This window comes from Cygnus olor, chromosome 15 (assembly GCF_009769625.2).
Source record: "Cygnus olor isolate bCygOlo1 chromosome 15, bCygOlo1.pri.v2, whole genome shotgun sequence".
Classification (NCBI taxonomy): Eukaryota; Metazoa; Chordata; class Aves; order Anseriformes; family Anatidae; genus Cygnus; species Cygnus olor.
This window is the reverse complement of record NC_049183.1, coordinates 1,314,651-1,331,983: the sequence shown is the minus strand read 5'-3', so window position 1 is coordinate 1,331,983 and position 17,333 is coordinate 1,314,651. Positions and strand designations below refer to the sequence as shown.

At 38.6% G+C, this 17,333-nt stretch overlaps 1 long non-coding RNA gene across 1 annotated transcript in view; it reads right to left on the bottom strand.

Annotated features, from left to right (window-relative positions):
* Nucleotides 1–260: 260 nt before the first annotated feature.
* Nucleotides 261–17,333, bottom strand: part of LOC121078660 — a 73,766-nt gene continuing 56,693 nt past the window's right edge. Inside the window, exons 3-6 of the long non-coding RNA XR_005824682.1 lie at nt 5,940–6,050; nt 1,859–2,047; nt 787–941; nt 261–461 (exon numbers count right to left, since the gene is read on the bottom strand). This is a non-coding gene — a long non-coding RNA (uncharacterized LOC121078660). The remainder of the gene's footprint in view (nt 462–786; nt 942–1,858; nt 2,048–5,939; nt 6,051–17,333) is intronic.

The window sequence follows — 17,333 nt, the reverse complement described above, 5'->3', positions numbered from 1 at the left end:
TTTATGGCTATGGCCAGCTTATAACCAAAAAAAAAAAAATCCATTACAAAATGAACATTTTTCCAAGTCCCAGTTCAGAGGCACTGTCTACTAAAAAAATGTAACAAAGGCTTTTTTTAAGATAAGTATCTCTGAATGAACCGAACTCATCAAGTCTGAAGTCTCAAAACATGGTCACTGCATCGCTGTTTTATTGTGACAGGCATCAGAGAAGACATGTATAAATCTGTTTTTATCATGCTCATGCAGCTCACTGTATGGAATATGAAACAACTTATTGATAAGTTTGATAAGCAGAAATCCAAGTGAGAGTTATTTTATTATTATTATTGCTAATTTGTTCATTGCACCACATACCTTGTTGGCGATGCTGCATTCTTTACTTCTCTTCCCCGGGGTAACTCAATGACAGACTGTCCCCACCAGGCCTCAGCTTTTCAAAGATGTTTTTCAGGGTCAGCCTGAGGAGGAAATGATTTTATTGCACAAGGAAAATTCAGGTTGGGTGGGGGAGAAACTCGCTCAGAGGGACACAGTCTGGCATAACTCCCACATGGGCAGGTGCCCAGGAACACACCGCCTATACCCATTTACCCCCAGGGAAGGGCTCTGGCCCCACCAGCCCAGTGGTGCACACAAGGGCCTTCTCTACAGGCCCCTTATTTGTCTTGATGCCAGCTGCAAAGCAGAGCTCAGCTGGTGCTGTCACATCGGACAGTCTCCTGGCTGGGTTGTGAGGGTGACCAGAGGCTCAGCACAGGCATGGGTGGTTGATGAGGAACTCACCGAGCCATGGGCTGAAGCAAAGCAGGGGAGGCTGGGGGAAGAGGATTGTCCAAACATCCCACGCATCTCACTGCCAACTGTTCAGAAGGGGTCGATCGGTGGGGTGCTGTTTTCTTTCATACAACCTTCACCATTTCTCACCCAGAGCAGGAAACCTGACAGAAAATTTTCACACTTGCCTTAATGATGTGGGAGCCTTAAGAGCACACTGACACAGCTGAGGAGGTAGTGATGAGCGAAGACTTTTTCTCTGCAGCACAGTGCTGCTCCACTGCTGGTGTCTGTTCCCAGCATCAGCATGTGTTGCCATGTGCCACCTGTCTGCACATCAGACAGCATGCATGGTGTCTGCTTCACTCACAGAAGTGGTGGCTCAGGGATTTTAGCATCACACTCTACTGCATGGGGTCTGAATCCACACAGCTAACCAAGATCTGAACATTGGAAAATGGGAGCTGGGGATTTAGACTTGTGAAAGTGTTACTTTGAAAGCAACAAAACCTGAAGCTCTTCTTTGGTTACTCTGACAGTGCCACGGAGGATACTGCTTCATTCTGCTGCTCCCTGCAGCTCTCACTGAATGCAATGTTTCTGTGGGTCCGACCACCATGCTTGTGGTGACACAACAATTCTGATAAGTCTCACTCTGCCTACAGTGCAAACAGCCTATTTACAAAAATTAAAATTCTAGTCTGTCTTAAGAAGATAATTATTTGTAATTAGATGGCTATATATTGATAAAGACTGGCTATTTCAATGTAGAAGTCTTTTGGTTATCTTTTGGAGTTCTCTGAAAAGGAAAAGACCTGGACAGATTCAGCTGCAAAATAAGATGTCTTGACAGTCGTCAGAGAGTCGAGGTAAAGCAAAGCCAGGCAGTGCCTAGGCAGGGGACAGCTCTGGGAATATATACCTTCATATGCTCTCTTTACCCCACCAAAATACTCTCAGAGGTATCATCTGTAAAGTCAGAGATGTCTTTAGCAGGTTGTCCTTGCTAGAAAGCGAAACTTGTCTAGGACCATGTCTGCTCAGAAGCAGCAGCTGGGCTGCTGTATTGGCAGCTCCCCACCTTCAGACCAGGTCCCCTCAGGCTTCAGTGTGGCAGAGCTGTAGGGTTTCTGGTAAGGGCTTAGTACAGGAGAACACAGCATTGTCAGTTCTTCTCACAGCATCGTTACTTCTTGAGGTCCCACTTCTCGACAACATGTGAAAACTTGACAGCTTGCATGATTTCAGCCTTCCAGAAAATAGCACAGAGCTTTGTATCAGGAATAAAAAAAAGAATCAAAAAAATCAGACAAATTAAAATGAAAACAAAACAAAACAACAACAACAAAAAAACACAACCAACAATCCCCAAGCTGCAATATTTAAGTGGTACCATTTTTTTCGGACTCTTGAGGTCAGAAGTATCAGACAAGAGCACAAAGCACACTGACTGTTGTTTGACTGGAGCAATGCAGGGAAGGCTGCGAACCTGCACGTTCTCCATGAAAAGCTGGTCTCTGCTACATGAACGCTGGTGATGGAAGAGGAGAATGAGGGTATTTGCACAGTAGTAGCACAGAGAGCTGCCTACTGAGAAACCCTGCTTGGCCAGGGCCTGCAGGCTGCTCCCCTGGTACAGACACCAGCAGCCCCTTTGATAGCTCATCAGTGATGTCCTTGCAAATGCAGCAAGCTAACTTTCAAGGAATATTGCCATGATAGCTCTAGCGAAGGCTAAGCCATGAAAGGGTTCCTCAATTACACAGAAATATTTTAAGAAAAACATAGCAAAATTATGTAAATAGATTTAAATAGCAGCCTCCTGCATTCTTGATAATTGTTTTGCCTCCTACACCCAGAGTACTGAGTTCTGAGCACGGAGAAGAGTCTGAAAGTAATTATAGCCAAGCAACATCAGCCCTTGGTCCCAGATGACACTAATCAGCATCCTGCACTTAAAACACTATGGGTATGCAACACAGGGAGACTGATGATTGATTCAGGGTGTTACTTTTCCCTATTGCCTTCAGCAGGACTGTTAGCTGCCTTCATTGAGTTGCCTGACAGCCTTTCTCCACTATCATAGCTGGGCTACAGACAGAGGGTTTGGAGAGAACGTACCTATTATGTGTCTGCAAACCATAAGAAAATTATGTCAGCCAACAAATTACAGGCCTTATTTTTAATCCATGTCAGACTTAATGAACTAAAAATACTTTACCTGCCTTCTCTACTCGTGCTCCCCTACTAGGTGTTCCTTAGCAAAGTTTCATCAAATGAAGATTTTTTTCCCAATCATGCTTAGGAAACTATAATAATGATAATTATAATGATAACAATAATAACAATAATAACAACAACAACAACAACAATAATAATAATAAATTTGTGCTTTTGCTCACAGCTGTCTTGACTGAATACCTTCCTCCGTTCCCTTGCCAGAGTATTGTTGCTTACTGTCACACTTATGTTTGCTAACGTGCACAGCCCTGCTCTACAGGTGGCAGTGGTTTGCACCAGCCTCCACCAGACAGCAGCTCTCTCCACTGCTCAGCCGCAGTTCAAGCTCACAGTTCAAGCTCACAGCAACATCAGGAGACAAAACCTGCTCTCCAGCTTTCCAGGCCACCCTGGTGTTCTCTTACTGAATGTAATTATAGTTTGCTTGTTTTCTATTTGCATATTCGGCAGTGTTCACAGGTATTCCCACCCTACTACTTCTGAGTTTTGTCAGCCAGCTCCTATTTTTCTTATCCCAGAACATATGATTTGGATGTTTTCTCTTTTTTCCAATGAAAAAAAAAATTCTTTTTTTTTTTTTTGGATGTTTTCTCAGTTTTTCCAATGGCTGAGAAAAGTGCTGTGTGCCAGCAGGTGACTGACATTAATGTTGACACCTTAAGGAAACAATTTTTGCTACGCTTCATCTCTTACTTAAGCCTGAACAATTCCCCTAACACACAGAAACAAAAAGTACAAGGAGCAAACAAGACTTGGGAGAACCATTTTCCTTCTAAGGAGTTCCTCTTGCACAGTTATTGCTATTGGCCAGACTCAGGAATACACATACACAAGCCTCTTATCTGTTCAGCAACAGATTTTAAGTTGTCATTCAGCTCTTGCTCACCTGCCCAAAAGAAACTCTTCAATAAAAAGGGGAGTAGTAAGGGAACAGTGACTGTGATTCACCCATCACTTTAAAAGGGCTATGTGGATTTTTTAGCAATGCTAACATGCAGGATCAAATTTTGTTTGCTTTCTTTCTTTCCTTTATACAACCATCCTCTTCCCTTAGTCTCTTATTAGAGTAAATTTTCATTTATAGAATTACACAATGCAACAGATGCATCCGCAGCATCAGTTTTAATTAGCTGGCCAAATGCTACCAATCCTGGTTTTAAATTAATTTAACCTAGATTTTGAGGTTTGTGCTGTACAGTCATTACTATAAAAATGTTTCCATAGTGCAAAAGTCTGTTCCAAAGGTGGTTGAAGGTAATGAAAAGACTGTCATAGTGTTCAGTGAGTCTGAACTGGATGTTTCACTTAGATTTGAAGTTCTGGGTACCTGCCTTTCTAGATAAGATAAGCTGGATCTCAACCCTTTTGCATCCAACTAAGATAAAGCAAGGAGTAAATATCCTACATTTAGATTTACAGAGCTCTTTTTATCTCTAAAGTGCTTTGCAGGCATTAACCACATAATCATTAAATATTGATATTTGCATGATTAATGCTTTGTTGTTACATTATATAAGAAGAATGATACAAATGTTAGGAGAAGTAATCTACCTTGGAAGCAAGCCATGAACTTGCAGATAATAAGTCTGTAACTTGTGTTTCACATATGCTCCTATTAAAAAACTGGCAGTTTTAGAAATAGATCTGTGGATACAGTGATCCCGATGCAATATTCTGAACTTCACTTTAGCATCATCCTGCATCAATAATTTGGCTGAAATTAAAATATTATGCCTAGAAAGACCATTTTCTGCACCAAGCATTCTTTGAGGACTTGTGCAGCACTAAATCTGATCAGTATTCTGGCTGGGAGTTTTTTATGGCCTCATCTACATCACAACTGTAATGCTTTCTTTTGTACAGTAAAGGGGAAGGAAAACAACTGCTAAGGAGACATTTTTACATCTCTCTGAGTTTACTCATTTCTTGCATGGAACTATTTTGTGACTTTGGATTTTATTTTTTGCCATGGCTGACAAAGGGGAAATTTTACACATCAAAAATATTCTTCATTTGAGTAGTAAGTTGCTTCCTCATAACTTAAAAAGGTAATAGTTAACTGCACCCAGTAAGACAAGTATTAAAAGCAGATCCTCAGGTGATCTAATTTAATACAACTTTGGCAGAGTTATACCAATTTACCATAGTTGAGGAAAGCATCCCAGAGGGTCTCACTGCTATTTATTTTTCTACTATACATCACTGCTAGGTCAGAAAGTTCCTGTTTTACATTAATACAGTTCCTGCAAGAGTTACATGGAGATAATGAATGAAACCAAGAAGATTATTTCTAATGTAGTCGACCTGTTTTATCCAGCATCTTTCCCCTACTTCTAATATTACTCCTAAGATTCAGTGTAGAGGGCCCTTTTCAGCTAATTGCCACTTGAAGAGAAGCAAGAAGCAATTGACATGATTTTTTTTTTTAACCCCCCTTGAAAGGTGGTTAATTGTAAACTGCAAGTGATTGTGCTGGTATTTTTAGTACTTGGCCAGAAAGAAAATCATTCCCTCTTCTTCTCAATGACTTTATAATAGATTTTAAAGCTTTTAAGTGCTAAAGAATGGAGAAAAGTGAAGAAAAAATGCAAATTTAAAGCTTAGTTGTATATCAGGTTATTGAGTGTTTGTATCAGAAATGATTGGACCTTTTCTATACTGGATCTATCAGTAGATTTAGCATAACTTTACTGTCCTTACAGTGTTTTGCTTCACCCTGTTTCATTTGCCATTCTGTGAAGTCAGAGCATCTTTCCACTTCAGTTGTTATTTGGGAGTACTCCAGGTGCACTGCTTCTCCTCCTCCCACACCAAATGTATTCGGTTTGGAGCATCCCAGGATGAGATGCTACAAATAACTGTCCTCCAACCTACCTGATGTGACCAGATCTCCCAGAAGAGATAGTGGAAAGTTGACTTACCTAATCCAGCAATTACCCTCTTCTGGGGAAGCTTGGAGATGTCTGGCTCAGCACTGGAGATGCATAAATGGCTAGCCATAGATCCTCTGAGGCCTGTTGTACAAGAAAGACCTGTCATAAACAATAAAGGTTGTTTTATGTTATTTCTAAGATGAAATCACTTGCTTCTCTGTTTTTATGTATTGTCCCTAAATATACCCTCCAGCTTCTGGACAGTGGTAACAAACATGCTTTTATGATTATGATAAACCATAAAAAGGTTGCCCAGCTATTAGAGGGCTAGACAGAGCCATTAAAAGAGTCCAGGAAAAGGATGGTAGCCAAGATGTAGTAGTCCTGTGACGTATTATTCTTTAAATACCCTCTGATGTAAAATTCTTACCCTTTTTTCCTTTTGCTCTTAGCTGATGACTTGCAGAATGGCAGTTAGCTTATGAGCAAACTACAAGCCTCCATGCACTGTTAAAGGAGTGTTAGCTGGTATAACACAATTCTGCTCTGTGCAGTAAAAAGGTATGCAGTAAACATACCTGGCAAGGCTGTGTAGAAAGTCAAATGACTACTTTCCTGGTTTTGTGATGAATCTGTGGAACTCTTAAAATCTGATCAAATTGAAAGAAGCCTTCCTGACTGTATCAGAAGATTTGAGATATAACTGAAAATGGATTCCAAGCACTGTAGAGTAGAAGATTTATCTCGAATCAGAATAGAAACCCTGGATGTCCATGCTGAACAATTGTACAGAATGAACCTGGGACTACATTGGAAGAGCAGCCCGGTTGTGCAATATTCTTCTGGACATACAGCAAATTCATAGCCATTCTCCACTTACTGTTAAATTAACACAGGCTGTTGAATTTATTCTCTCCATTTATGCCTTTCTAGGGCAGCAGAAGTCTTGCAATGATTTTTACTTTAAATGTATAAATAAATAAATATATATATATACTACTTTTAAGTAACTCACATTTTTTTCAGTCTCCAACACCACGCACGCAAGCCCTTTAACAAAGGCTATTATCTGTACCAGCTCTGCAGTGTGATTTGGTTTTATGATAATGCCCATTGGGAACTGGCCTAGATTGTATTTACAAACACTCAGACCAGTTTTGCATTTTATAAGGAGATTTCCAAATGCAAACCAACATCCCAACAGTGACAACCTAGTTATATACCCGGGGAGTTCTGAAGGACAGAGAACATTTTTGTACTGTGCCACCACCACCAGCACCATCCTAAGAACTATTATTATCATCCATATTCAGAGTCTCAGCATCAATTTTCCAACATAACATATGTCGTTAGAGCTTGTTATAATCTTGGCACCACTGGATTGTGCTGTTATTTTTGGCCTGATAACTAGGACCAAGGACAGCTGTGGCATGACCCTGATCATACTGATATTAGTGGCAGGACCAACAATAATCAGATGGAAAGTGAGATGGAAAAGGTGTTTGTTATCCACAAGCAAACAGCAGAAAGAGGAAAAGCACAGGAAAACCCACCTATTGTATAATGTTTTTTGGCAGGACCAGTTTAATCAGATATGTATATAACAGTGTAACAGGAGCAAGTAGCAGTCTGCCAAATCTGGATGTCTAACTGCTCCTTCATCCCCCAAGTAAGACATTTCCACAGAACCCTACAGAGGTCAGGGCTACCAAGAATATTTTTCTATCACATCTCTGTTGTATACTGTGTGTAAATCATCCCTAGAGATCACAGAATTAATAGATGGCATGACAATAATGCCAGCAACATTGTAAAGTTTAGCTGCACAAGGAATATTGTCTAAAATATGTCTCTCATTAATGTCAACAAGCTTTTCTTAAAATCTGATTCTAAACTTCCAGAGGCTTGTTTTGATCTACAGTAATTGGCATTTATTCATTAAAATTCATTATTTACGAATATGCATATTGTGAAAGCAAAAAAGTTGTGCACATAAAGAGAAATTAAATATTTTATTACGTAAACCTATTTGTATTGGGTATCTACATCTGACTTTACATTATAGCTATATTTTGTTATCTTGTTTAAGCATAGCATCAATATAATTTTTGCAGTGCAGCATATGATCAGACATCACAGCTGGGGGAATCTGTTCTTTTGCTACAGATTTACCCTGTGGCTTTCTGTGAAGAGCTGGGAGTGTAATGCCAGGATTCGTTCTACCCAACTGCTCTGTTTGACAAAGATGATACTCTTGTGACAAGCGAGCCTAATAAAGAGATTTTAGCAAGAAGACTAAGTTATTTATATATTTATCTTGTCTCCAGGTGAAACATTATTTTGAGGCCAAAGTATTTTTGAGAATTATTTTCATTCTGGTCAGTACTTTTATGCTTCAATATGAAGAAATTAAAACTGGATCATTTCTTTTACCTTTTGATGTTCCAAAAACAACCGTTCATCAACAATTTTCCCAGACAAATACTGATCGGTGAAATACATTTTAATTCCCCTAAAAATATTAAAAACTGGTCACTTTTTTAATAATCTCCAATAATTATGTAAATTTAATTATTGAATTTTTACTTGTTTGGAACAGATTTTCAACTATATTCTATGATTTATCATGCTTTTACAATTTATAGATTTTTAAATGATTTTTTTTAATATTACTTCACAGATTCCTTATGCTGGATCTTTACTATAGTGTTTACTACCTACTGAAAATAAAAAATAACATGAAATAACAGTGAGGTAAAACCAGAATATTCAACATTTCTCATAAACTGACTTGTAATGAACACCTCTGAATGTAGGCACAGTGAAACAGTATATATCATCAGGACCTCATTTGGAAGTCTGGTGTTTAATCTTTAAATCTCAGTAAAATAAATTATGTTTATGTATGTCAAAGCAATTATCCCATCAAATGAAGGTGCTTTCACACAGCTCAAGTACAAGTAACAGTGATAGCTTTTTCATATTTTTAATACAGTTGGAAACATTTATTTTAGTAGCTACTCAATGGGAAAGAAACACTTCATGCTGCCATTTCCAACCTCCTTAAAGTATCATTTTTAAAACGACCTAAAGAATTCAAAGGCGGGGGCACAATTCTCTGTTGATTACATTTTATAAGTTGTTATAAATTTTTTATAAAATGGAATTGCTTGCTATTAAATACTCCAGGGTTTTAAAGTTATTTCTATAGACCTATTTTTAATTTATACAAACACACACAAAAATAGCTACATTAAAGGACATGGCAAAGTCACCCAATTGAAAGTTAGCACATGCCAGAATTAGAGAGGGCCAAGAATCTTCCTTCTATGTGCTTCTATGTGCAACTTCTCCACTGCAAGGAGCACTGCAAACACAGTGTGGAGTTAGAGACTAGATCAGAAATAGTGGGGGAAGAATTAAGGTTCAGTAGGCATTCATAACACTGGCAATTTCTAACTTTTGAAGGCATGATCATGAATCCATTGACTCTTAATTTACAATGCTCTGATCTTTGTAAAGTGAGAAGTTTACAGTCAGATTATAATATTACAATTACATTTCCCCAGCTATTATTTAGTTCTACTGTCCCCACTGTTTTTCCCTCCTTTTCTTTTTTTCTTGTTTTGCCTTTGCTGTTCTAATTTATGATGTTCTGCAGAAGACAAAAGCCCGGAAGAACTCAGTACACTGGCACCACGCCTGGAAAGGTGACATATTGCACATATATTTTTCATACATTTTCAAAAATATCCGTGCGATATTTTTTTTTGCATGGATTGCTGTACGTGTTTGGCAGAGCAACACCCCTCCCTTTATCCTAGGCAACCACACAAGGACATTCTGCCTTCAGTTCCTGCTGAAACTTCCCACAGAAAGATACTCCTTCAGAAAAGGATCCCTTGCTCAGAGCAGCTCTGAACTATTCTTGTAGCTGTCAGCAAAAGCTTGCAAAGCTCTTGCGGTGGGAATGTGCTGCTTTATAATAGATTGGGACGTGATCTGAAGCAAGAGCAAGTAAGTATTTCAGGGTATGGTTCAAATCACAAGCAGAGACACCAAACAATACAGTCCTTGGACACAGTTCCTTATCTGAGAGTTATCTGATCTTTTCCTTATTCCTAATCTGCCTTTATGTGTTAGCACACAAAAAAAGGTTTTTCTTGAATAGTAGCTGCATCCAAGCTCTATCCCCCAGATAAAAGATTTTTAAGCAAGTGAAGTAAAAACCGCCTGGGCTTCAAGACGAATCTAACTTTAAAGCAAGTCTGTGCATTTTTTTTCCCAAAGTTCTGCGTTTGTCCTACCTGCACCCAAGATACCTGAGAACCTGCCAGGCTTCATCCAAAGACACTTTGCTTTAGAGTGACTTCGTGAGCTTGCTCAAGTGCAGAAGTGGCACATCACTGCATCCTTATGGACTCCACCTTGCATCTGGCCAAGCTGCATTGGGCCTCTGAAAGAGGCTGCAGACAGGCTGATCCTGCATCACACAGATGCTTGGTTGAGGACTCTCAGCATGGGAAGCTATGAAATTCTCATTTACTCAATGCAGAAATTCAGAACTTACATTTTGCACCTGCACTTTTGATGTAATAATTAAAAAATGAGACAAAAATTCAGTACTAAATATTGATGGCATTTTGGAAATCGTAAGTCTCAAATTTCTGTTCTTTGAAAGCCTGAAAATACTTCTTCCTAGAAACAGTTTTCTTTGTTCAGTCCTCCACTTCACATTTCAGATGCTAGAAACCTATATGCACAACCCTCTGTATTTCATTTACGGGCCAGGACTAATATTGTTAAGGATATTGCCCTTTAATCTGATGGTGAAACTAAAAGCCACCACTAAGGTCGCTGAAAGAGAAAACAAAGTTAATGTTTTAGTAGGTTTCATCAAGACTCAGTGAAGTATAAATTTAAGTCCCTCTAATGCCAGTGGCTTTTTCCCTGGTTTTCAGGATTTCTATCTATAATTGAAATAAGATTTGGAAACTGTTGCATTGATCTATTGAAAACTAGTGTAATTTCTTGTTAGAGGTTTAGCTGTTAGTGAGCTGCAGTTCAACTATTGTGCAATACCTGTAGATAGAAGACATGGCAGACAAAAACACTGCTTGTGTCTTCACAGCTGTTCAATAAGATATTTTTTCTTGTACACATTGGAATTATTCTGCAAAATCAGCCTAAAAGCCTGTACTTCCAATTCATTATGAATACAGAAAAAAAACAAACAAACAAAAAAAAAACACCGTTTCATTGATGGCAGATATTCCCACTGGTGTCCGTCAGTTTTAGATCAGACAGTATGGATCTCATCTGATATATTCGAAGGCAATAGGACAGCCAACATCTTCCAGCAATGCTAGATCATAACTTTATGAGCAATAAGGAAGAACTTACACTGCAGGTTGTAGGAGAATAATCTGCAAGAATTGAATGCTCGTGAAGATTGAGCACCACTGGAGATAGCTCAGCTTACATACCTGAACCTTCAAACCATATCAGACTCTGCCTTGACTCCTAAGCTCTGCTCATCTTGCTAGACGCTCCCTTCCCAGACAAAGAGCTCAATTGAAAAGGCAGGTACTTGAAATGCCCTTCAAGAGAAATTACCTTCTTGCTTGCTTTCCTCTTTAGAGTCCTCTCTACAGACCTATGAAAGAGATTGAGGATTTTTTTTTTAACTCACTTTTTTTTTTTTTTTTTTTTACTTTTTTTAACTCACACAGAATTAAGCCAAAGGTAATGTTTCTTTCCTGTGTGCTTTACTTCACATTTGCTCACACTGAATTTCATCTGCCACTTTATTGTCCAGTCACTCGGTTTTATTTGCTGCACCTTCCTGAGCCAGGTCCTGTGTATCAGTGGCTGTATACCTGTCATAACTGTAAGCATAACACTGGATAACTTAAGCCGCAGGGGAGGGGAGGCAGGGAAGTGTAAGGGTCTCTTTTCTGAAACAGGTTTTTCTAGGTACACATGAGAACGATGGGTAATATACAGAATAACCTACACCTGCTGTATCCAGTATCAAGGTCAGAGTGCTGAGGAAGTAGCGTGCAGCAAAAAATATTGCTCTGAGTTTTATTAAAGGGATACCAGTTATTCTATCAGTTGCAGTTTGCTAGACTTACCATGCACTCTTTCTATTGCTTTATTTAATCTTCTGTATATTGATAGCTATTTCCATAGACATTAAATGTCAATATCAATTTTAAAGGCAATATTGTATGAAACCAGGAAAATGAAATAATGAAAATATATTAGCTGTCATCAGTACAGTCCTGGATTTTAAACTGCTGGAAACAAACATGATTTATTCTTTTCCCACTAAACCAATCCCACTGGCTTCACTTCACACAGCTATAGAAACTATTCCTTTTTGTTGATTTTGGTTTCTATTGCAGAACCATCAAGGCCCAGGAAGCACTTAATGAGAAATACAAATTAGTGCAAATATCACTTTTTTTTTCTCTGGCACACACTTGAAATGAGTCTGTACGGTATAGTTTGCAGTCTCTCTGTCTCAGCAGCACCGTACAGCTCTCCCAACACCCAGCCTTCCAGGAAGCCCTTTCTTTTCCTGAATTGGCATGAAGCTCTTGCTAGAGGAACCTAACACACAGCGAGCAAAAGGGGGGAAATTGAGTTGGTCTGACAACAAAATAGAACAGAATTTGTATATAAAGAAAACTAAATTGTGACCCAAAAGAGTTAAAAGATTTCAAATCTGTGTGTGAGTTTATATATACATATATACTTACATATTAGGATTGTTGGACCTTCCCCCCAAAAAAAAGACTATATTAAAATAACATTTGAGTTCTGCTGGTCCATGCCAGATCAGCCAAAGAACATATCTTCAGTGTAGTGGAGCAACTGTGCAAAGTGATGGGCAGAAAATAAGACCTGCTCCTCAGTGTTTTTTTTAATTTGTTTTGTTTTTTGCAACTAGACATGAATCAAAACAGTCTTTGTCCATGGATTTGCTGTGAATACCTTTCGGCCATGAAGATTTTTATACATAACTATCATTAAGCACCTTATATCCTCCTCCAGGTGGTATATCACATCCTTAAAGTTTCAAGTGCTAGAACCACTGAGAGAGCAGAAATTCATTCCTTCATGTTCAGTTTCTCTTTATTTTCCAGCACAGATCCTGCTAATAATGTAAATTTTGGTAGTTAATAGTTTAAAAAATTACTCCAAAGGTAAAACTGTGGAGTAGGAAAAATCTAAAAGAAAAACAGAAATTCTGAAACATCTGCTGACAGGATATTATTAGTATTAATAGGGAAGCAGGGAAAAAAGTCCACCCTGTGACAACCCCAGACTATATCTCTACTAGGTACCTCCTATAGTCCTAAAAGATTTAGGACAGGACACAGGGATACTGAGAGGCATATTGTTCATAATAATGTGACGAAAATTATTGTCTCCACAACAAATCCCTCAGTTCTCAACACCTGTAACAGAACATGCATCTCTGTAGTAGATCAGGGTCACCGAAAGCATAGACAGAGCCCAGAAATGGACCTAACAAGAGTTCTGATCCAACTTTATCACAGTTTCAGGGAGGTAACATATTCCTCCTTCCCAGTGAGATTTATATTTCTTAACAGTATCCCAGTATCTAAAGCACCACTTGGACTAACACAGCCAAAGCTAGCACCCTACTTTTTTGCTGAACATGCCTTCATAAAAAAGCTAAGTGTATCCAAGCAAAATCAATTCAGAAGCTGTGGACTGCAAAAGGCAGCAATGACTGATTTGATAGTGTCCTGAAAAGGCTCTTTTTAACTTTTGCTCACTTCATTGGGATCTGACTGATTGAGAGAGTGGAGAGGCTGCGAATACAGTCCTACTTTTTCCTTACTATCTACTTAAACACTGCTCTGAAGAGCATCTTCCAGGTGCCTCACATGGCTGATCTTGCTCATGAGGCCATGCACCCAAGACACACCCCATGGAGGGGCAGTGGGGCCACTGCAGTACCATCCCTCCCAGGGTTTTGGGTGCCAGGGGTCCCAGAGGCTCTCAAAGAGACACTGTGCTAAAACCTCCAGCTCCCTCAGGATCTTCTAGTTGATAAATAAATAAATAAATGAAAACAGAAAATTTGAAATATGGCCAGGGAGAATTCACTCCAACATATTTACCTCAACAGCAATTTATTTACACTGCTGGGATAGCATAAATTAATGTTTCGAAAAGTACAGTATAAATCAAACCAAATTATCTCCTCTTTCTAACACCATCATCACAAAGACCTGTTCATTGATCTGAACCGCTCAATTTCCTCATCTAGACAAACACAGGGAACACTGACCTCACACTTCAATCCTCTGGGAACCATTGCATACCCAAAATGGAGTCTTGGAAGCTAGTGAGAGTTTGAGAAATAAGTTGTTTCTGACAAAAACATTCCTCCCTTAACCTCCTGTAGTAAACGGATGCCTAGTGGAGGTGAAGCAGAAGATGACTGGGTAGGGAAGAAACAAAATTTTATCAACAAGAACAGAGAATCTCATAAAGCTCTGTTTGAATTTTTGAGTGATCTGTCTTTGTTCCCTAGAAATCTTGCAATATCTGTCTTTCCATGTCAAGAGAGACAGAGACACTAATTTGCATGGTATATTAGCAACAACTTTCATACTAGGCGTATTACCAATGTTTGCAAGTCTTTATCTGGCTTGCACAATATATATTTATATATAAACAAATATATGAAAAAAAACACCACATTTTGAAGTAACCACTTTGATGTTCTGAACTTTTATTTTTTATAAGGTGGAACACACATCACTAAGAAAATAAGTGCACCATTAAAAACACTCCATGCATAATGAAAAATGATTTTAACTCATTCGGACAATCCAAAATCCTGTTGGAGTATATATAGCCAAAACTGACCATTTCAAACATTTAGTTTTCCAAAGGTAAATAAAGCAGGTGCTGTTCTCCTCTCACAGCAATTTTTACAGAGTCAATTCTCCTTACCTAATTGTAGTCAGTTCTGATTTATATTGATGTGGGTGGGGATTTTGGTCCATTATTCTTACAAGACAAATTTCCTAACTCTACTTCCCCTGTTCACACTGAGTACAATCCATTGGTAACCTTGATGACTTCAGAATGATTGACTCATATTTAAAGTTTAAGATTAAAATCGTGTTTTTTAATTTCAAGAATAGCAACTCTGTGCTAGGACAGAAATACTCTAACAGATGTAAGATATGTTACATATACAGAGATGTGTAGAGAAAATTATATACTAAGGGACAATCATACAGCTCTCCAAAACATTCTTCTGTGCTCCTTGGTCTTGCAGGACTCATAGAACCTGCTGTGGGCTGTGAAGAAGAGCTGCTGCATTTCCAAGTTAGTAGAGACTTGTCCTGACCACATACATTGCCAGTTATGGGACTGAATGAAACGTAGAAACAGAATGACCAAACAGACCTCCTAGCACAGCTCCTGGCACCACAAGGGATTATCAGAGAAAAACAGAATTCATTCTCTTTCCTTCTTTTATACACAGATGGTACTTTCAAAGCATCTCCCTTTTAAAAAGCACATATCCCAGTGCAAAGGAAAAGTTCTTTAAATCATGCTCTTGTTTTCTGTGGAAAAAATATAGGAAAACAAAAAGCTGATTATGCCTATGTCATCTGCAGTTAAGCAAGCAGATCCTGCATGGTAAAAGACACCAGCTGCTCTAGATGTTTTGAACAAGAGCTTCCTGAGAAACAGAGAGGAAAGCAGACAGGCCATGGCTGTGAAGCGAAATACAGGGCTTGCAATCACAGGCTGTGTTGCTAAGATAAATGAATTTTTCTGTACCTGATGTCAAAAACAAAAAGGTTTGAAAAAATACAAAGCGCTGACATATCCTATTTAAACAACTTATAGAAATATTTTTTATCCTCAAAAATGGTCAAGTATCACCTGACACATAGTCAATGTGTGTCTTGCTGCTGCTATCCAGAGGAGCTGTTGCTTTTGCTCTATTAGTAGGGATTTTGCTGTTTTCCTGCTCTCAGGTGAGTCCAGAGCTCAAGAGTCAGCCAAGACAAACCAGAGCCCTCCACACGAGTGATCATCAGGCAGAATTGAACACTCATTTGCTGCTGTTTGCAATCTCATTTGTTTGCCAAAAATCAGGGGGTGTCACTGTTGTAAAATACAGGTTTATTTAATGGAAGACAGTGCTATGATTTTATTTTCAAAATATGTGTCACAATAGCCATGCCTGCCTATATTAGAGTAGAATTTGTAAAGATTAAAACCCTTCTTTCATGCACTCAGCTTTCAGTGAAGTCACCTAGAGCAGAATTGTGTTCCAGAGACAGGTGGTAGTATCTCAAAATTTGTAACTTGGATGTTTCTGCTTTTACTTACTCTTCCTAATCTTCTAAAGGAGAAAAGAAAACCCATAAGACTGGAAGACTGCAAGAGCAGAGGACTCACATGAATGACCTAAAAGTCCCTTAAATCCCTTGTTTACATATCCTTATGTAAATGTGAGGTGCATTCCATTTGTTTTTTGCTTTTTTTTTTTTTGTCTTGTCATCTGTCAGTAAATATTTCACCCCAGTACCTACCAAAACTCTGGCTTCAGCAAAATTCTCTTTTCATGTAATCAGTTTTCATTTTCATCACAGTTGAAGATAAAGCCTATGCTATTGTATCTTTCAAAACTGATTCCAGAAGCTGATTCTCTGCTTCCCTTAGCTGATGCTTGCAGCCTTTTGGAAGGGCTCTGCGCCCTTCCAAACAACAACACACACATTGCTATAGTTCCTGGTAATTCATGACTGATTCAGTGCAATTTTAAGGTATATTTCTGTTTGTAAAACTAAGGGTTAGACTACAAGACTTTCTGCTCTTGTGAGCTAAATATGTTTTGGCTGTGAAACCCCAAGCTGACATTTGCCCGTGTCGCAAATATGCTACGTATCTGTCAAGATGGGCACCAGGTTGTATTTTGATAGCTACTGTGTCAGTGGAATAGTCTCAGCCAAAAATGTGGGTCTCTGGCAGCTTGTGTCTCCTGTGTCCAGTTCACAAAGCCATCAATTAACATTTACCCATACATTTCAAACTTTGATAACATATTTCAAAAGGAGAAATACCAGGTTTTGGATCCCCATCAGACTAGCATATAAATGGTTTTCTGTATTGTAAAGCAGACACTGAGAGAGTGTCACTAACCTGGAATGACCAGACAGAACTAGGATTTATTTTATTATTATTATTATTATTATTTTATCTCATGTTGATTGTGTTGAGTTTGACTCAGGTAATCTTAAGATGACTCTTTAATATAACATGTTTAATTTAAGGCACTAATCCGCTCAATGGATTCCAGAAGAACATGAGAATGTTCTAAGCTCGCCATCAAATTTCCCTAAAGCAAAATTAGACAAAAAAAAACAT